The sequence below is a fragment of the Eptatretus burgeri genome, chromosome 10, assembly GCF_056783735.1.
Source record: "Eptatretus burgeri isolate ZD-2024b chromosome 10, Ebu_testis_v1, whole genome shotgun sequence".
Taxonomy (NCBI): domain Eukaryota; kingdom Metazoa; phylum Chordata; class Myxini; order Myxiniformes; family Myxinidae; genus Eptatretus; species Eptatretus burgeri.
In genome coordinates, this window is record NC_140970.1 from 6,859,884 (window position 1) to 6,879,703 (window position 19,820).

At 41.8% G+C, this 19,820-nt stretch overlaps 1 protein-coding gene and 1 long non-coding RNA gene across 2 annotated transcripts in view; one reads left to right on the forward strand and one right to left on the reverse strand.

The window, feature by feature from the left end:
- The first annotated feature begins 3,160 nt into the window (after nucleotides 1-3,160).
- The window catches only part of LOC147017901 (uncharacterized), a 106,269-nt gene continuing 89,609 nt past the window's right edge, over nucleotides 3,161-19,820 (forward strand). Inside the window, exons 1-2 of the mRNA XM_085896975.1 lie at nucleotides 3,161-3,194; nucleotides 3,378-3,412. The gene's annotated coding sequence lies outside the window, so the exon portion shown is untranslated. The remainder of the gene's footprint in view (nucleotides 3,195-3,377; nucleotides 3,413-19,820) is intronic.
- Nucleotides 6,598-7,416, reverse strand: LOC147017902 (uncharacterized). The gene is made up of 3 exons (XR_015062180.1): nucleotides 7,349-7,416; nucleotides 6,998-7,200; nucleotides 6,598-6,802 (listed from the first exon to the last, which is right to left on the reverse strand). It is a non-coding gene; the product is annotated as an uncharacterized LOC147017902 (long non-coding RNA).

Sequence of the window (19,820 nt, forward strand, 5' to 3'; positions counted from 1 at the left end):
TATTCCAGGGTGATCGCAATAACTCACTTACTCTTCAAAAAAGACAGCGTGGGATCATTAACGTCCACCAAAGACCAGTTCTAGCAGACAATTACTCGGGATTAACGTCTCTCTGAGGGACAGCACAATATCATGCAATGCACTGCCTGCAAAACACCAAGGTGATGGTTGATAGCCAGGTCGAGATTTGAACCTATAGGCGAGACTCCTCAAACATGAGTGCATGTACTTCTAAGTTATCCTAAGGATTTTGAAAGCAGATCAAGATATAGAAGGGGACAAGGGCCATGGTACAGATTATAAACAGACGAATACCAATTCAGGGTGTAAAACTAGAACGACACTCGGAAGAGCGCATACTTCTGCCAGGCTGAACAGTTACGTTTTGGATACAACTGACAGGACAGATCTGCATCCAGACGTTAATCAAAATCCAATCAGCTTGTTCTTGTCACCCATCTAACCTGTCCACAAAGTTTTTTGTCACAATCTGTCCACAACGTTTTGCAATATGCCACACTGTATTTCGTTTTTGGCCCCATCTTTCAAGAGTGAAGAATCACTTGAAAAATTCTCGATCCGGATCTTCACCAAAATCGAGTAAATTTTTCTTTGTCACACACCCAACATGTCCATCAAGTTTCATCTGAATCTGTCCACAAATGTTTGCGATATCGTGTTATTTATAGGTTTTGGCCCCATCTCTCAATGGTGAAGAATCACTTAAAAAATATAGTAGCCAGAGATTCAGATCTCGATCTTCATCAAATTCTAATTAATTCATCCTTGTCACACACCTAACCTGTCCACCAAATTTCATCCGAATTCATTCACAACTTTTTGAGATATCCTACTCACAGACAGACATACAGAAAGGGGTGAAAACCTTCATCCACCTTCAGTAGCAGAGGTTAAAAAAAAAGACAAAGGTAGAAACAATTATTAACCTCCGCCATCGAAGATGGACGGAGGTTACTGTTTTCACCCCTGTCTGTTTGTTTGCTTGTTTGTGAACAGTATTACAGAAAAAACTCCTGGACGGATTTCGACGAAACTTGGTGGGGGGGTTAGGTATGGTCTAAGGATTCAGGGTGTAAAACTAGAACGACACTCGGAAGAGCGCATACTTCTGCCAGGCTGAACAGTTACGTTTTGGATACAACTGGTAGGACAGATCTGCATCCAGACGTTGATCAAAATCCGATCAGCTTGTTCTTGTCACCCATCCAACCTGTCCACTAAGTTTTGTCACAATCTGTCCACAACGTTTTGCAATATGCCACACTGTATTTCGTTTTTGGCCCGACTTGGTCCAACGTCCAATATGGCCGTTATGGTGGCCATTTTGAAAAAATATTTGAATTTTTGTTTTTGCATTTCTACATGTTTTAAGTGATTTCCAACCCAAAAAAAAAAAATTTGTTAGAGAAAAACAAAAAACCCGAAAATTTTGCAAGTTTTTTTCAAAAAAATTTCGATTTTATTTGAAAAATATTTGAATTTTTTTTTTTTGCATTTCTACATGTTTTAAGTGATTTCCAACCCCCCCCCAAAAAAAATTTGTTAGAGAAAAAAAAATTTTGCACCTTTTTTTTCAAAAAAATTTCGATTTTTTTTTTTGGCATTTCTACATGTGCATCGATCTAGTTTAGTTTATTCAATCGTGGTTCAGTCGAGTCTGATCCGTTTTGACCTACAATGAATAGGATATCAGGTTCACTTAAGTGACCCAGCGGTCTTGGCGGCGGAGGTTTTGCACTCTACCAAGTGCTCCCCCTCTAGTTGTAGAGCTGTATTGCCCGTCCTTGTATGCAAGCAAGTTGTGATACCCATCATCATTTGGTCCCAGTATGAACTTTATTACGTAATTTAATACAACAGGTGTTCTCATTTTCTTACTGTCCTGATCTGCATTTAACAAGCTTTGTGACAGAAACGACAGTCATTCTGTAGCCATTGTTAGCAAGTTATTTCTGACGCTTAGTTTGAAAAAAACACACTGTTCCATACAATGTAGAACTCATGCATTGTAAAGCACGAGCTATTACAAAGAAGCACATTTTTCTTGCTTGAGATGCTTTTGACAAATATAGCACGAGAAAAGTTTCAGCTTTAGGGACTCTTGCTGTGACCATCGATCAACGGCACCTTTTTTAAACTTTTAAAGTGCTCGACTGCCTTATTCCACCTCGTGGAAACCCCTGATGACATAGAACTGAAACAAAAAGGCTTTTCATGCTTCTTCACATCAATAATGTGCAACGAAGGTCAAGATTTACTTTTACATTTGTACATCTTCAAAGTATAGTGGGTTGAATGGCATTTTTGGTAACCACTCTAAATCACCTTTCCAATTAATCACTGGATCTTTGTTCATAGACGTGCCCGGAGGTCATCTGATATGACTTCCGTTTAGATCATGGGGCCGCCATAGCGGTTGTAGACCAGGAAATATTATAATGAGGCAAAGTGTGGCAGTAATGAAGGCACAACCCTTCATGTTTAGCAGTGCTGTGCACAAATTAATCAATTACACATGCAGTCGACTGATAAGATAGGTCAGTGGTCGTGTACTTGCCATGAGGTTGTCCAGTCAAGGTTTATTTTCCCATCCAATGATAAACTGTCATCCTGGTGTTTTACAGCCAAGCAAGTGCATCAGTGTGTTCGTTCTCTCTCTCGCTCTCTCTCGCTCGCTCTCTCTCGCTCTCTCTCGCTCTCTCTCGCTCTCTCTCGCTCTCTCTCGCTCTCTCTCGCTCTCTCTCTAGCTCTCTCTCTAGCTCTCTCTCTAGCTCTCTCTCTAGCTCTCTCTAGCTCTCTCTCTCTCCCCCTCCCTCTCGCTGTCTCTCTCTCTCCCCCTCCCCCTCTCTCTCCCCCTCCCTCTCTCTCTCTCTCTAGCTCTCTCTCTAGCTCTCTCTCTAGCTCTCTCTCTAGCTCTCTCTCTAGCTCTCTCTCCCTCTCTCTCTCTCTCTCTCTCTCTCTCTCTCTCTCTCTCTCTCTCTCTCTCCCCCTCCCTCTCTCTCTCTCTCTCCCCTCCCCTCCCTCTCCCTCTCTCTCTCCCCCTCCCTCTCCCTCACCCCCTCCCTGTCTCTCTCTCCCCCTCCCTGTCTCTCTCTCTCCCCTTCCCTGTCTCTGTCTCTCTTTCCTGGCAGTCCATGAACTGGGTGTGGTGTCATGGTGGCTGTGTGGTTTTGGTGAGCTGGGAGCTGCCTTTGCTGTTGGTTGTTTCCCCCTTTCACATTTTTGTTTTACCCCCTTTCGCATCGTTTCTCACCCCCACCCCTTTGTTTGTTTTCATATCATTATTACTTCGTGTATCATTGCTTTTGTGATTAAACTTTTCCCCCTGTGTTGTTCTTCCCTTCCTCGAGTCAAAGGAGAGAGACAGAGACAGAGCGCATGCGGTGCTATCGTGAGTGAATTATTTGCTTCCCATTGTTTCCGCATGTTTATATATTGCTTCGTTTAACGTGCCTTGAGCTGTTTTCAGTTATTTACATTTCCCTGTACCATTGTTATTGTTAGCACGGCCGGCATGACGAGAGTTCGTTCGTTCTCGCTGCACCGTATTCAGCTCATTAAGTCGGAAGCATGGCCTCATGTGCGTCCCTCCTGCCCACGTGGCGGTCAAAGTGATTATTATTGCCATTGGTGGAATTATCGGCACTGAGAATGTCCTCGCAGCATCGCGAATGTACAAGAAAGTTGTTGTTTTTGTTTTACAAGAAAGCATGGTCGTGAGTGTTGTAGATTCAGGCTTATCTGTCGAGCCCGACATTTTCATTCTAGTTTCTCTGCTCGATTCTCCATCAGTAAAGGTTATTATTTCTAATACTCCACCCTTCCTGGAGAATGAACAAATAGAATGGGCCCTTCACCCTGATGGTACAGTCATGTCTCGCATTTCAATGGTGCCCTTACGGTGCCACGATGATCGTTTTCAGCACATTTATTCCTTCAGACGTCAACTCTTCATGGTTTTGAACGAGAACCGTCGTGATCTTGACATCAGTTTCACAGTTGAACATGATAATTACAATTATCAAATGTACGCAACAACGCAGGTGTTAACGTGTTACGCCTGTGATCAGCACGGACATCTGTGAAGGGATTGCCCAGGTAATCTCCAAGAAACGAATTCAGCGTCAAATGAGAACACCGTGCTACCTGAAGGACTGGAGCCTCTTCCTAGATCTGAAGGACAGCAATCCCTTCCTTCACAACATTCCCAACCGGCAGAGATAAGTGATGCTGATGCTGGTTTCACCGTTGTTACCCGGAATAAAGCACAGAAGCGTGAATTTCATAATAAAATGAATAGTCCGGTGGAACCTAAAAGGTCTTCTTATGCGCAAGCTGTCACAGCACCTGTCAAAAATTACCCGAACACATTCCCATGGACTCATCTCCCGAGCAGCCTTGTACCCTCGTTGTTAGTACATGTGAAACTGTTGTTCCCAGTGTGCCCAATGAACCTGAGATCTCTTGTGAAGTTGATGAAACCACCCCCCACCCCCCATGTGCAGTTGCTATAGTTGAAATTGATTGTAATGTAGAGGGGGGTGCACCTGTGACATCTGATCAAATTGCTGCTGAAAAACAGCAAGGGCTTGCGATAGATAGCATGGGATACGAGTCTGATGGGAAATCCTCTGTTGTCTCAGCTTTAAGTGATGCTAGCGGCGCTATGCTTTCTCAAAACCCTGAGGTTGATTCCTCAGTTTCTCCGAATGCCATTCATGCTTTCTTGCACAAAAGTTTTCGGAAAAAGGGGGTCAAAATTAAAGATCATTTTCCAGTTCCAGAGGATTTTATTCAAGTGGCTCGAATAATGATTTCTCGACCTGATAGATATAACGTTGCAGATCCTCAACGCCACCGGTTAAGAAAATTTCTGAGTTACGCTTGGAATGAACTTAAAGATCATGGCTGATCTATTCTTTGCCAGCGACTCCTTATAGATGAAACTATCCATTGCTCGCCTAAATATCAATGGTGGTTGCACATCTCTTCGTGAAGTTCAAGTTAAACAGCTAGTTGCGTGCAACAAGGTTGATATCTTACTCCTACAAGAAACTCACTAACTGATGATTCTTCAACTTGAGTGGGAACTATTTGTTAAAGGACAATCGTTCTTCAGTAGTTTTTTAAGTCCGATTGCTGGGATAGCCATCTTTTTTTCGGCAAACTCTTCCTTTAATTTTAGTTTCCTTTAAATAAATTGTGAAGGAATATTTAGCTTCCCTGACCTTCTCCATTAGTAAACACCTTTTTACAATAGTCAATTGGTATGCACCAAGTACAAATGCTGAAAGATCATGGAATCATGGAATGCTGAAAGATAAAGAAATCATGGAATCGTTTTGTTGAACAAAATTTAATCAAAATTTTTGACTCATCAATGAAGCCACCATTTGCGGATATAACAGCCGAACATACTCATGGCATTCTTTCTACAATGGAAATCAAATATTGTTCGGAAAGTTCTTCCCAACACTGTTGCAGATGTTCCCACAAATGTGTTGCACTTGTTGTTTTCTTTGCTTTCACCCTTCTGTCCAGTTCATCACAAACCAGCTCGATGGGGTTTAAGTCTGGAGACTGTGCTGGCCATTCTACGATTTGAAGCCTACCGTCATGTTCTTTTCTTCTAAGGTAGTTCTGACATTGCCTGGAGGTATGTTTTTGGGTCGTTATCTTGCTGTCGGATGAACCCCTGACCAACTCGGCGTAGACCAGAGGGTATTCCATGGTGCTGCAAAATGCTTTGGTAACCCTTTTGGTTCAGAGTGCCAGTCACTCTGTGCAAGTCGCCGACTCTGGATCCAGCAAAAGAGCCCCAGATCATCAAGCCTCCTCCTCCATGTTTGACAGTTGGTGTCTTGTTTGACTTTCTTACTGCCACTCGACCTGTCAACCCTACAGCTCGAAGTCTTCGCTTCACAGTTGAAACTGAGACTTCCTTACTTCGACCAGTGTTAAGCTGTGCTTGAAGCTGCTGTTCTGTGAGCCGCCTATCACGCAAGCTGTTAACTCTCAGAAACTTGTCTTCTGATTGTGTTGTGGCTTTGGGTCTGCCAGACCTCTTCCTGTCAGAGTTTCCTCCAGTTTCCAAGTGCCTTTTGATGGTGAAGGAGACTGTACTCACTGACACCTTTGCTTGCTTTGCAATTTCTCGAAAGGAAAGACATACACTTAGCCAAATAATGCTTCAGAGGGTGTAGCAACACAGTCTGTTCCAACACTGCTTTTATACAGGCAGAGGGTTTGTAACTAATCAACAAAAGTTGGGACACCTGTCGGAATTGTTTGCATCAACTTTCAAGGCTTAATTTACTTCCATTGCTGCAGAACAGCTGCAGTTGCTCACCCATTACTTCTTCCCTGAAAAGGGCTTTTTTAACAACTCTTAAATTTAAATTATTTTTCAGTTTTTCGTTACCTTAACTATTTTTTTAACCTCTGGCAGTTTACCCCTTAGCTTTGTACCATTTCAGGTTATTCACTGGATTTGAACTGCTTAAATTTCAGTAAAAACTAAAAAAATGTGGGTGTTCTAAAACTTTTGACCGGTGGAGAATGTGTGTGTATATATATCGAACCTGGTCAGAAGGTTGCGCATTCCCAGTAGCAACAACCCAAGATCACTTTTTTGTTTTCCAAGGGTGCACCCAGAGGCAGTCTGGGTTGAGGCCAAAAAAAAATGCACATTTTGCAAGGCTCCACAGTGTTCCAAAGAAAGCCGATATTTCTTCTTGTCCTTCTCTCTTCCAGGTATCCTGTAAGCAACTTTTGAACATTTCTGAGAAAAAGAGCACAGATGAAAGGCCATTATATGAAACAAGTTTCGACAGATTCAAGAAACAGTTGAACTCTGCCAAAAACGAGGCAAAGCCAATGAAAAACCTGATGACATCTGTTCAAATGCAACAAACAATTTCTGCATATGCTTGTATGGAACACATAGGTTTTGTTGTGAAAATCTTTGCAAACATACGAGTCTCAAAAAAGAAAAACCCTCCGGTCATGAGCCATGTCGCTCGAAGATGTGAAGATCTTCACAGATGAGGTGTCATCGAAACTGTTTCCTGTGGATAAGTTTCCGTTTTGCAATCCTGTGAAGATCTTCGCTTCTTGGAGCTACACAGCTCATCTTCATCACTGGTGGATTTCTTTCTTCTGAGAATAAGATCTTCAATCCTGGGAAACATCGCAAAATAACACATGAAAAATAAAACAAACACAGCAACTTGTAAAATGCGTCACAAAAACTCCGCAATAATCTATCAAAGTGGCTGCAGAGAGCAAGAACTATGACAACATGGTGATCAAGGTGAAGGATGATTACTTCATTGCCAGATATGCACATTATCCTATCCCTCATATTGTGGTGATGATGATACACAGATGAGTATCACAAAAAGAGACAGCAAGAGCAACAACCAAGCCAAATGTTCATGGGGGCAACTTTTGAATACATGTCATTATGCCAAATAAAGTATTATCAAAGGGTCTGATGTTAAGTGAGTTGTTTCATATGCAGCCTGTGGCTGTTGGTTGCATCACTTTCTGGAAGTGTGACTTGGTCGCTGATGCAATGCCCCTGTTAAAAGTAAGCTTGTATTGATTTTGCCAACCTCGGAAGGATAACAGGCTGAGTCGATTCACTTGCTGTTAGTTATCGGCATGACAGAGGCTCAAACTCAAGACCCTAAGATCTTAAACTTGCCACCCTCACTGTTAAGCCACATCAGGCTTGTTAAGCGAATAATGATCTGCAAAAGAAGATACTTATAATTAATGTCAGATTGGCCCAAAAAGTTGCACTCTATCACACAAGACTTACTAGTTGAAAGCAAAACAAGTGAAAAGGTTTTGAAGCTACAAGAGTAAACTGGTGACTATTTTATCGGTTTAAAAATCTCAACGTGTTGTGTTTATGACTGATAATACTTGTCGCTGCCAACCAAGGAAGCAGAGAGAGCACACAGAGTGACATCAAAGATGTACTTGACTGAAGGACTGCTAACAATGATCCCTCATTATTGGAACTCATGAATTTGTTGTTGGAAGACTTACAAGATGACAAAGAAGATGGGGATGAAACTCCAAACCCTGTGAACACAGCATACTTAATCTTTGAGTTTGATAAATAATATAACTCTCTGGTGTGAACTTTCAGATGATGATGACTGTTAGCAAGAAACCAAAAACTTCATCAACCCACCCACCCTCCCCCCAATTTCAGGATTTTTTTGAAAAAATAGAAAGTAACATTGTTACATGTGTAAAATTGTAATAATATTCACATTTTATCCAGATATATAAGAAGCGAGGCTCCTGTATTGGACAGTGAGGTCCTCCAGAAACCCAGGAGTTTTTCTACTCCCCTTAACCCAACTGAACCACTTCTTGTAGATTGCTATATTGCCTTTCCTCCTCTCCTTTTTTTCTGTTCATTCATGCCCTTACCTCTGGTGTCCAAATTTGGCATCACTGCTCAACTGCCGGTATGTTGCCTTTTTACCCTTCGTTTCCTCACTCTTCCATGAGCCTCCATGTTATAGAAATAGAAGTATATTTTATGAGTAAAATTATATGTTAAACGTGTGTGTGTGTGTGTGTGTGTGTGTGTGTGTGTGTGTGTGTGTGTGTGTGTGTGTGTGTGTGTGTGTGTGTGTGTGTGTCTTTTGTACCTTTTGTGGTGTGCCTTGGACTATTGTATCTTGTTCATATAATCTTTTGAATGCCCCTCGTACTTTGGCAAAGGGAAAGAAGGACTGGGTTGCGAGGAGGGAGAGTGGGTGGCGGTGGTGGGGGGGGGGGCAAGGAAATCTTTCTGATAGAGTGGAGGGAGTGTTCTATACATTGAGTAGAAAATATTTGCAAAATATTGATCGATGTTAGTTCATTTCATGACATGGCAGACATAGTATGTGTAAGAAATGTACATACTACACACATTGAGTGGCCACTGGTGGCATCATTATTTCATTGAATTGCAGGATTGGTTTCTGGGATTTACTCTTCGAGTTAATGGGAAATATCCAAAAGATGAGAACATGTAGTTAACAAGAGTGTGTCAACACACACAAAAGGTGCACAGTAATTCATAAAGTTGATGCAGGATAAAAAGGATAGGACAAATCAATTCGATTTTGGTGAAGATGTGAATCTGATCCAGATATGAGAATTTTAAAATTTTTAAGTGATTCTTCACCATTGAGAGATTGGGCCAAAAACTATATTTTGCATGATATCTCAAAAAGTTGGACGGATTCATATGAAACTGGGTTGGTGAGTTGAGTAGGTGACAAAAACAAGCCGATTAGATTTTGGAGGTCAGGATCAAGATTTGACCTATTAGTGGGATACAAAATGTAAACTGTTCAGTGTGACAGACGTATGTGCTCCACTGAGTGCTATTCTAGTTATTATTATCAGGATTTTAATTATTATAAGTAATAGGAAAAAAAAATTAATTACAGAATATCAAGTTCAAACCACAAGATGATATTAATGAAAAGAGAAGCAAAGAGCTACAAAAACAATTAACATGACTATCAGAGCTGCTTTGGTAATTATAAAATTGAATATAAATCAAGACACATTTTAAATCGCTTGCTGATTGATTTATTCCACGCATGATGTAACCACAGTTCTGGCAAAACGATTCACACTGACAACAAAGTGTGTCCTCTCGTGGCCAAAAATCATAACTGCAAGTTTGAATCAGAATCACAAGGAGAAGATTTCAATCTTTTTCTGTCTAATTCAAATAAAAATGTATATAAACGGTGCCTGCCCAATTATTTGCTCAGATCAAGAGCATTAAAGTTCTACATAAATCAGTGCTGGGCAACTTAAGGGAAGAAAGCACACTCAGAGGCTATAAAATGCCTTGGATGGCATCAGGATAAAAGGTTGGTTCATTGTGGAAGTGGGGAAGGGAAGGGCCATTGTACATGAATTCATAACGCTTGTTGATAATATGGAAATCAAGACCGAATCACATGTATCTCACCTGTAATTGGAGGGAATATATACACACGATATATACACTGTGTGTGTATGTATATCACAATTATCATATATATATATATATATATATATATATATATATATATATATATATATATATATATATATATATGCACGATATATGAAATATAGATACATATTATTATATTATCTATATATTAATACTGAAGGACCAATTTTGTGCTCCTGGCGGTCGCGTCACGTTTTTCTCGGTACTGTGACCTGGACTGAAAGAAACTTCGTACCTCTAAGAGTGCATCGCACATAGTGGCAATAGTTAAACTTCAACTCTGAAGCAGAATAAGTACTTTTCGTTTTACATTCGTTTGCATGGCGACGTGTGACGTCACCACTGAGAGGCGTAAGGACGTCATGACATCATCGGTCATTCGCTGACGTCATCACGTCTGTCGTCGACAGACCATCACCGATGAGAGGTGTAATTCCACTCCTCGAAAATAGCGTCTGCAATGTAAAACCCTCTTCTGCACATGCTGACTACCTCAGAATGTGAATTTGACACAAAAAAGAAACAAGAAACATTGTATCTCTATATTAATACTGAAGGAACAATTTTGTGCTCCTCCTTGCGGTCGCGTCACGTTTTTCTCGGTACTGTGAACTGAGAAGTTTTGACACAGTGTTTGTACGTCAAAGTAGACACGTGCACAAGTCAGGGGACTTCTTCACAAGGAGTGTGTACACCAAAAATGTCGTGTACAAGGACGTTTTGTAGGCCTCATTAGGTAAGGCCATGGAGTACATCGACTGGGATCCGGCTCTTACAAGAGACGCCACTGGTTGTCATATTGGGCTCATGGAACGGAATCCGACTGCTACGGGGTTTTGGCTAGCATTATATATATATATATATATATATATATATATATATATATATATATATATATATATATATATATATATATATATATATATATATATATATATATATATTTGCTGTAGAAGGTGCTTCCACCAATTATTAACTGAGGGGGTGATCACTTATCCAACACAGATATTCTGGTTTTGTATTTTTAATTAATTTTCGAAAATTTGTAGAATTTGTTTTTCAGTTATGATGTATAAATAAAGGTGGAAAAAGTCTGCTTTAATTTAATTTGATTTCAGGCTGCAATGCAACAAAAGGTGAAAATTTTTGAAAGGGGGTGTAGACTTTCTTTCAGCACTACTATATATATATATATATATATATATATATATATATATATATATATATATATATATATATATATATATATATATATATATATATATATATATATATATATATATATATATATATATATATATATTTTCTTCTTCTTTCGGCTGCTCCCGTTAGGGGTCGCCACAGCGGATCATCCGTATGATCCGCATAGTGATTTGGCACATGTTTTATGCCGGATGCCCTTCCTGACGCAACCCTGGTTGCCTCTTACGACACAGGGATATGGTACACCTATTTTAACCCGGGTATACACCGACCCAGTATACTGGTACTCATTTCACCGACCTCGGAAGAATGACAGGCTGAGTCAACCCCCTGGTGTATTAATTCAGTGGCCCAACGGGGCTTGAACTCAGGACCTTTTGGATCCCAAGCCGCTGCCCTCACCACTGCGCCAACACCAGGATATATATATATATATATATATATATATATATATATATATATATATATATATATATATATATATATATATATATATATATATATATATATATATATATATATATATATATATATATATATATATATATATATATATATATATATATATATATATAGTAAATTATGATGATGTGCCACCCAGTTTAACCTCCATCCAAGAGTGGCACACCCGTTGATGAATCACCCTGCCTGTGAAACACCGGGATAACAGTTTATAGTGGAAGTGGATCAAGTAGAATTTGATGATAGATTACAGTACTCAAGCAAGCACTCCAACAAAACAGTTGAAGAGTCTAAAAAAAAAAAAAAACCTTGAATTTTTGTATATGCATCCACTATGACAAAGTGATTGATCGTATTATGAAAGCAGATCACACATTAAGGCGGAACATCATGAAAATAAAATTGCATACATTTTCAGCAGTCGAGCCACTGACCGAGGCACCGCTCGACATTGTGGGATGCAGGTGGGTGGGTCTTGAACTTTTTACGTCTATCGATGTATTCAGAGTAAAAGTGTGATTACTTTTGCTGTGTATCACCATGACTTGCAAACAAACAACTAATCAGCTTGTAGAGTGCTCGCCAAGTGACTTAGGCACTGAAGCAAGCACTCCAATGAAATGGTTAATCAGGAATGGTTGGTTTGGCAAAATATAGCAAGCTGATTGGTTATGTGACAATCACAAAAACCAAAACATCACCGCTCTCTTAAAATTTTCAGACTTCACTCCAGATTTCGACACTTATTTCGTATATATATATATATATAAATATGTGTATATATATATATATATATATATATATATTTATATGTATATATATATATATATAATATATATATATATATATATCTCTCTACACGATATATTGTTGTGGGGCCGGGTTTCGGCAATGAGCACGACCACCAGATGGAGCAGAAGAGTTTGCTCCACTGATCACCCGGAATGTATAGGTCGTCACCTTGGATAACTCTGGAGCCGACGGGTCCCTTATCAGACCGAAGTTCGCCAATAGATAGACCACGTGGGGTAGGGTCGATTGCCAATTTCAATTTACCTAAATACTCACGTGGTCCAAACTACCAGGGAAATTCATCCTCGACGATGCTCGTACGGAACGAGTCGCTAGCCTACTCGAACCGTGTGCGACCCGAGCGGATGGTCACCAAGCTTTCGTCGGTCCAAATGTCCCTTTTACAGCAGCAAAAGCCTGGCTAATTCTCCAACACGCACCGTGTTAAACCAATCGAAGAAAGACCAAAACTAACCGACACATTTAACACATGGGTTTATTTATAATAGGTGGGGAAGGAGGGGAGCACGTAAGAAGCAGAGTTATTATGACTAATAGAATTGAAATGCAAATGATGTACAAGGCACTTGAGAGTTGCTACTTATAGACAGGCCCACACACAGAAACGGACCCCAATGGTCTTTATTGAAGGCCTCCAGCTCGAGGACAGGTGAGCTAGAGGCTAGAGCCTGTGCTTGGACCTGTCCACCTCATGTGGTCTTCGACGATCTGGCTCTTTGGGACTCGAACCCGCAGCAACGATGTCACTCCAAGCACCAGGGATGGAGGAAAAGCGTTGGATGCCAGGTGGACGAGACGAGAGACGACCCGAGCACTGCCAAGCCGACCAGACCAGACGAGACGAGTCGATCTTCAGCACCTCGAACCCGATCGCTACCAAGCTGACCAGACCAGACGAGTCGATCTCCGGCACCACAAACCCGATCGCCCAACCCTGACGCTGTTTCCAAGGCCCTGGCGTTCCTTATATTGCATTTCTCCTGCGGGCTGTGGTGTCATGGGAAGGATCGCCATCTGAGACGTCTCGCTTCTCATTGGTCGAGAGGCTGTGGGAAAGTTCACCGTATGAGACGTCTTTCCTCCCATTGCTCCGGGGTTCGTCGGAACGTCGGTGTCTGAGATGTCTCGCCCCTCATTGGCCGCGGGGAACATTCCATCTCTCTGTTGCGGAGTCGGAGCTCTTGTGACTGAGGAAACTCCGCCCACGTACGTGGTCGAACGCACATAGACAATGGCGGCGGTGTGAGGAAGCAAGGTGAAGGCGTGTTGTTGTAAACTAATCTCCGCAGCGCACACACGTAATTCCCGTTAGATACAGGTAGGGGGCCCCAACTCTAAACACACACTTACGGATATAACTGTTCTATAGGGACTCTGAATGTTGAGTGCAGTAAGCTTCCAGATTCGTAACAATATGCACTGTGTGTGTGTGTGTGTGTGTGTGTGTGTGTGTGTGTGTGTGTGTGTGTGTGTGTGTGTGTGTGTGTGTGTGTGTGTGTGTGTGTGTGTGTGTGTGTGTGTGTGTGTGTGTGTGTGTGTGTGTGTGTGTGTGTGTGTGTATATATATATGATATGATATAATATACATACATATATATGTAATCCGATTCTCAAAACCAAGATCATATTTCAATGATATACTTTAATTAGTCCATGAGAGGTCATCATGGAAAATCACATTATATTTTGCATAAAATTGCTTCAAGCTCCTAATTGGAAAACTATAGCACTTACAAAGCGATGTATACAGCGATTCATCGGGATGAAGATCATGCATTTGATGATACGAGTGAAGAATGTGAAAAAAAAATTGAGGACTTTATCGTTAAGAAACTGTTGCAGCCTGTTCTAAGTCAAGGCATTGTTGAGCAGGCCAAAACAAATGAAGAATTAATACCCCTGTGAGGGAGAGCAGGCTGACCAGGGATGAATCCCTGATAAAGGATAATTAAATAAGGCCATTAATTATCTTCAAAATGGGTGTTTAAATCAACCCAAACACCCAATTTTCACTCATGCACTTCCTTGGTGTTTCCTTCATATGCATGCAAAGTTTCAGGCCATTAGGTTTCATGGTTTTGGAGTTATGGAGGAAACTCACACCCACTGACGAACTGATTCACACACACACTGATATTTATTATTAAAATGAACAAAGAGTTTGTTCTACAGATACCATGTATAGGTGAGACAAAGAACCAAAGTCAATGATCTCACTCAACCCAACCGTGTTTGGAAATCATGTCGACTATGTCACCACCTACATCACCAGATTGGTGACCGCCATATTTGTAAATATTGCATTTTGGGTTTATTCACTAAAATAAAAGTAAAAACAATTTATTTTCATTTACTGATTGTGTGTGTGTGTGTATATACTCATCTTCTATATGTTACTAAAACTCATCTTGTATGTATGTATGTTCCCGAAATACAGCCAAAACAGTACACGATAGCGCAAACATTTTAGGGCCACCTTACTCAACATTCGCCTGCGGTGTGCCGTATCAAGATTCGTTCAAATCGGGCAACGAAAAAAAAATTATTAAAAATTCAATAAAGTACTGTTCGGGAGTATTTGATCAATGCAAACAACCTCAGCGATATAGTTGGCTGGAGCTATCTTTTTTTTTTTTTTTCTTGAAATATGTTTTTCATCAACTGCTGTCACAACGGCAACCCAACGGGTTCACGGGTCGTGTATATATATATATATATATATATATATATATATATATATATATATATATATATATATATATATATATATATATATATATATATATATATATATATATATGAATAAAGACCCACCCACATCTCTCACCTGTGATTGGAGGGAATAGCCAATCAGCTCTCACCTAATCAATGAAACCCAGGTGGCTAGGATTATATAAACAATTTACCCCTCCTTCATGCCTCGAGCTGAGGAAGCTGCATAAAGGAATCCAAGAAGACCAACACAAGGTAAGCACTAAGTTGTTTTGAACTCTTCCCAGAGTTCCTCAACAACTATCAGACGTTCACACAGAGTACACACATAAGAATCCCAATGCTGCACACCCCCTCAGCTACCAGAACGGTTTCATCGCTTATTGGTAAATAATCAGCGACAGCGCAGACAGCAATGCATACCAAGGAGTCTCCCAAGCATTTACCACGTGCAAACCTCAAAAGCAGTCAATATATAAAGAAAGACCCACCCACATCTCTTCCCTGTGAATGGAGGGAATAGCCAATCAGCTCTCATCTAATCAATGACATCCAGGTGGCTTGGATTATATAAACAATTGTCCACTCCCACACTCATCCAGCTGAAGAAGCTGCATAAAGCAACCCAAGAAGACCTACACAAGGTAAGCTCGATGCTGTTTCGAACCCTTCCCAGAGTTCCTCAGCAATTATAAAGATGTTCACACATCGTCCATATATATATATGAAAGTCTGTGTGTGTGTGTGTGTCCTGGCACCTGTCCTCGTTTAAGTTAAGATTGTACAATAATTATATCGGGATAACTCTGCTCTTTGTCTGCCTTTGAAAGTTGCTTGTATATTATATCCTCCGCCTCAAAGGGTGGAGGAGCTCCTTGTGAGCCAACGGCGATCCATATCTAGTGCCCAACTTTGTCTGCGGACGTCCTCCTGCAGTTGGGTTACTTTTTATGAGGAGGTTGGTGGCAGGATTTGCACTCCCGCCACCATAAAACCCTTCACTCCGCAAAACACAAAAACGCAAAAAAATCTGAAAACCCACTCCGTGGGAGTACCTCCTGTGCAGCTTCCCTTCGCAGGGCAGCTCACTGGATGACGGGATTGGGGCAAAGCCTTCGGGACCCCCAATCTTTGAAGAAATGAGGGAAACCACGGGGTAACATTCCTGGGTCAGATTGCGGGAGAGCGTGTTGGAGTGGTGCTGAGGTGTCGTCCACCAGATGGTGGTCTCCTTGGGTTAACCTGAGGCGGTCCCTTCGGGTGGGTGCCTGGAATGTTCTCTCCCTAAGAGAGGATGATCACCTGTCTCTGTTATCATCTGAGCTCAAGCGTTTGGACATCAGTATTGCAGCTTTGGCAAGAACTTCGCTGAGATTCTCCTTAAGCCCAAATCCTCAGTCACAATGGAATGAACGGATTCAATGCTGAAGCCCGCCTCATCTGCAAGTTCTCTGATCGTGATTCGACGATCCTGCATCAGCAGGGTCCTCACTTGGTCAATGACGATCTCATTTTGGGATGTTGAGGGCCTATCAGAACATGCTTCACTTTCCACTGATGTGCAACCATCTTTGAAGTGGTTGTACCACTATTTTATCTGTGTGGTGCCCATTGCTTCGTTCCCGAAGGCCTGTTTAATCTTGCCAATTGTTTCTACTTGGGAATCGTCAAGCTTTACACAAAATTTGATGCAGTAGCGTTGTTCAAGTTTTTCTGTCATTTTGTGTATGTGTATCTATATATATATATATATATATATATATATATATATATATATATATATATATATATATATATATATATATATATATATATATATACAGGGTGAGTCAAAAGTAGCGCCCGATTTCTGTTTTTTCGGCTGTCAGATTCTTTCTGGGAAGTCATGTTGTTAATCATTGCCTTGCAGATGATTAATTTTCGTAATTTATTTATTTTTGATTTTGTTTTGCAGGTTATTGCTGCGAGTTTGCAAAGTTACTGAATTTGCACCAAATTGAACCATGAATTACCTTTCAATGAATCAATGCATTGCGGCCGTGAAACATTACTACAAATGGAATGAACAACCAACGATGGTGGCACGCAATTTGGCGTGCCACCATCGTTGGTGATATTAACCCACCTCAGGGAAGAAACATACGATTGATTGTCGAGAAATTTGAAGCAACAGAGTCGGTAACCACTGCAAAGAAGTCCGGTCATCCGAAAACGGCACCGAATGCAGCTAAGGCTGAAGAAGCCATCAGAAGACTGGAACAAAGTCTGCAAAAGTCAACTCGCCGTTTATCTGTGGAGTTGGAAGTGAGCCAATCAAGTGTTATCCGTATCCTTCACCAGAAAAATTGGAAACTTCACATTCCACGATTACTACATGCCCTTCATGATGGAGATGACGACCGCCGTCTTCAATATTGCGAAGAGTTCTTTGCTAAACTTCACGAAGAGGACACAATCCTTGACAGCATCTGGTGGTCAGATGAGGCATGTTTTAAACTTAATTGGACAATTAATAGACACAATTGTGTCTACTGGGCTGCAAATAACCCAAGAGTGACAGTTGAGAAGGAGGTAAATTTACCTGGAGTGACAGTTTGGGCAGCCATATCTCCATCAGAAATAATTGGACCCTTTTTCTTTGAGGGATCTGTCACTGCAGAAATTTACCTGGATATGCTGCAAGCCTTCTTTTGGCCCAGGGTACAAGATCAGGACTGTTATATATGTATATATCCTATATGTTGTTGTTCGTCTTTCGGCTACTCCCGTTAGGGGTCACCACAGCGGATCATCCGTTATGATCCGCATACTGATTTGGCATAGGTTTTACGCCGGATGCCCTTCCTGACGCAACCCTGGTTGCCTCTTACGACACAGGGATAAAGATTGGGTTTCGCCATGATTCCGGGCTGCCCTTCACCCTTTCATAGCATGGCCCAGCGCAGATTCCCCGTCCTCAAGCGATCCTCCAACCCAAGCCTGCGAGTAGCCGGATTACAGGCGCATGCCACTACACCCGATATGTATATATCCTATATATATATATATATATATATATATATATATATATATATATATATATATAATTGTTATGGATTTCAGAATCGGATCTGAGTCATGCCCACAACACTCAGGTCCTCAGACAGTTATATCATATATATATATATATATATATATATATATATATATATATATATATATATATATATATATATATATATATATATATTATTATTATGGCTGTGGAAATTCGCATTACACCATAAACGGCCCTCAGGTGAGATATCTCCATCGGTACATGTGCTGTTAGCCCAAACCCGTTGTATAGAGGGAATTTGTGATCCATCCGGGCTGTGACGCCTTGAGTTAGTCGTTTTTCTTTCTCTATCTTTTATTTCAAACAAACAGCATCTCAACAACTACGCCATCCCCACCACAGCGCCAACCACACTACAACAGCGCCACACCGCCACCTTCGCCTTTACCTTCACTACTTCATCCCACATCATCGCTTCTACGGCCATTCCCGCACCACCTATGAACACTGAACGTCGGGCTGTCTCGGGCCTGTTCGGTGATTGGTGCCGAACTCACCGAGCCGTGAGCGCGAATGGTGGCCTTTTCGAGGGGAAAATTCGGATCAGGAATGCTTCACACCCACTTCTCCTCCGTCCAATGAGCAAGAGCGAGGTGGCTTTTCCCCGCCTCCAGGCACGTGTGGGCGAATTCCGTCTATGCAAATTTTAGGATCAGGGGATGTTCACGCCCATTTTTGCCCGACCAATGGCTGACCGGGGGGGGGGCGGCGGTGTGGCCCCTCCTCCGATCGCGTTCTGATCCTGGAATTTGCATATTGGCTTCTCCTGCCGGCTATAAAGGCGGGAGAATTACCAGGTCGGGGGGAGTTGTTGCTTTTGGAGACGAGGAGCGTTGCGTTGGTGGAGTCGAGTCGAGTCGAGTGTGCGCGGTGGAGCTGCAGGCAAGGGAGCTCGGGTCCGAGGCAAGGAGGATGGCGGTCGGCGACGAGGTTGTGGTGTGGGGGATCACTCGTCTCGTCGCGGGACCCAAGCCAGCAGCCACTCCCCTCCCCCAGGGCATCAACAATTTCCCCTTTCCCCCATGCTGAGATAGTGCAAAATGGGGCCCCGTTCCTCCCCCACCCCAAACGTGGTGCCAACGAAACCCGCCAAGGGGCACGGAGTCGGGGTACAGCGGCGCGGACATTTGCGGCTTGCCCGCCAACGCGTCACGAAGATGCGGGTAAGACCTCCCCGGTCTCGTGTACCTGGCCGCTCCTTTCGGTCCCGCACACATTTGGCCTATGGGCCTGTCTGCCTCCTTGGCTGTGAGGGTGGCTTCTTTCTTTTGCTTTTGTGTAAATGTGTGTTTTCGCTGTCTTTCAAGTCGAACTGTGTAAGTGTTGCCGTGTGTACGCGTGTATTCGGTTTTAACTCTTACATTTGCTTTATGTGCATTTCGATTCTGTATGGCTGTATATACGTGCTTTCCATGTGTTGTGTAATAAAGTACTTGCATGTTGAACTGTGCCTGTTTCACTTCGTCTTTTCTCCATTTGAAT